The sequence below is a fragment of the Vigna unguiculata genome, chromosome 1, assembly GCF_004118075.2.
Source record: "Vigna unguiculata cultivar IT97K-499-35 chromosome 1, ASM411807v1, whole genome shotgun sequence".
Taxonomy (NCBI): Eukaryota; Viridiplantae; Streptophyta; class Magnoliopsida; order Fabales; family Fabaceae; genus Vigna; species Vigna unguiculata.
In genome coordinates this window covers 28229249-28231655 of record NC_040279.1, presented here as the reverse complement: position 1 = coordinate 28231655, position 2407 = coordinate 28229249, and the positions used below count along the sequence as shown (strand labels likewise).

General features: G+C 35.3%; 1 long non-coding RNA gene across 1 annotated transcript; it reads right to left on the bottom strand.

The window, feature by feature from the left end:
- Window positions 1-223: 223 nt before the first annotated feature.
- LOC114178787 lies at window positions 224-1257 on the bottom strand. Its single transcript, XR_003603381.1, has 2 exons — window positions 981-1257; window positions 224-518 (listed from the first exon to the last, which is right to left on the bottom strand). It is a non-coding gene; the product is annotated as an uncharacterized LOC114178787 (long non-coding RNA).
- Between the last annotated feature and the right edge of the window lie 1150 nt (window positions 1258-2407).

Here is a 2407-nt window from a genome sequence, read left to right as displayed (position 1 = left end):
AGTCTTCTTCTTCTTCAACAACAACAACAACAACCAACCAAGTCAACACGTAAGAAAAAAATGGATCTGACAAAATCCCCTTCAAAAATGGGTTTTTGCGATATGCATGTTATCTTCCATTTTGAATGGCAAATATACAAACACTTTGACAACGCTTTCTCTGTGAAATAGTAGTAATTAATTGAAAGCGTAGATGACGTTGGTGCGATGGAAAAGATTGGTATTTGGGCTTAATTATGGTTGGTATTGACTAAAGGGCAGAAAATTCCACAATCTCCTTCTCATATTATATACATTGCTTTATATATTATCTCAACAAAACTACCAATTTAACAAGACTTAATAAAAGGAAACAAAATAGTCAAATACATCCCCCCAAACACAACATTAATAACATCCTACATTACTTTTCTTCCTAGATAATAAAAATCTATGCATATAAGTTTTCTTCTTCATCCGTAGTTTCACGTGACATCATTAATTTCTGCAGCGTGCTTTGTAGGTAACTAGCCATGTTTCTGCATATATATATATATAATCAAGAAACCATTTCCAAGACTCAATTTTGCAAACTTTGCCGTTAGTTAATCATTACTCTGCTTCAAAAATTAACATTTTCTGGCTGCCAACAATCACAATAATACATCACAGAAATAATAAGCAAAGAAAAGAACAAGAAGCTATAGATAGAATACAAATTACATCATCATCATCATCATCATCGTCATCATCGTCCATGGTTCATTCTTATTGTTGTGGAACTTACAAGGAAAATAGAGATTACAAGAAGATCATCATGATGAAAGAACAGGCATGTTGGGTAGAGTGGAAGGTGAGAAGGCCAAGAGAAAGAGAACGAGGAGGATGAAAACGGGGAGAAAGAGAAGCAACAAGGGTGGTGGTGGCAGAGGAGGCAACACCAAGGGCAGCAACAAAATTGATAAAGTGAGAAGTGCGAGAATCAACACCGAGTAACTTACCATGCATGCACAGTTTCTTGGTTTTGAAGAAGAAGTTGCAGCAGGCACCAAATCCTTGCGTGTGTCTCCACCCACTTGGTCACGAGGATGCACTATCATCATCTTCACCTATTGATCATGCCTTGATGAAGAAAGCACATTGAAGAGAGTGTTGTGTTGATGATGCAACAAAGAGGGTAGTGAGGTGAGTGAAGAATTGGGGCTATGGAAGAGAAAGAAAAAGAGAGAGAGAGAGAGAGAGAGAGAGAGAGAGAGAGAGAGAGAGAAAGAAAAAGAGGGAATGAAGGAAGTGATGGAGATGAAAGAGGGGTTTTATTGGTATAGAAAGGGACAAGGATTGAGGGTCAAGTCGTAGTCATTGTATATGCCAAAGGGGTCACTGTCCAAGATCAAGCAATGTCTCGGTTCAACCAACTAAAATGTACGTTGCATAAAAAAATTACAAATTCCTGTTGATTCAATGTGCAGAGTCATTAATTTCTTGCACACCTTTTTTCTTTCTTTACAAACTAAGAAATGTGTGCATTTGGACCCATTTCGCTTTTTGGATTTTTGGAAAGGAAAGGGCTAGAAGGATCATTTTTTTGCTGGCTACTACGGAATGAGTTAATACTTATCGTAAGTGTGATGCTTGGAACAAAGTGTTTGGGCCTTAAGCTTTTTGCTAGTGACAGTGATGTCAACACCATGAATCATTTTCGTGACGTGGGCAAACCAGAGGAAACATTGTGAATCCCGCAAACTTTTATGTTTTTGCCAATTTCTTGTAAGCAAGGCCAAATCACCCATTCAGTGGTTACAACAATTCAAACTTTACAACAATTTCTCCAAACATTCATCCACTTATTAAGGTAAGGAAAAAATTAGGTCAAAGTTATTCCCCAACCACCTCAATATTATTACTACGTTATAAAATAAGTAAACTATGTATCTATATAAAAGTAATGTAATTACTACAAGGTTGAGATATTGGGTTTTGTCTATTAAATCTTTATCAACCAATTTCATTATACATAATTAAAAACTGTAAGTTTAATTGATAATTTGTTTCAAGGTGTGATATCTAGTTTATAGTGATTTTTTTTTTCATGAATACTAATTGTTCAATTGACTCTTTCGTGTGTACGTCTTCATTTATTTTTTTATTGTCCTTTTGCAGCTTCTTCTATGTATTATATTTGTGTTGTTAGACAGTCTTACAATGAGTTTGTTCGATCATATTTTACAACCAACTCGTGTGGTGAACATGAGATTCAATCATCGTGACTTTGATAAAGTAAAGGTTGAAAAAATCACTAATACGAAAGATTTTAGATTCTGACAATTAAAGATATGTACTTTTGGTTCAATAAGAACTCCTTGAAGAGTTTGAATGTGAATGTTGGCATAATGTAGCCACAACGAAGAAGAAGGACAAGAAAATAGAG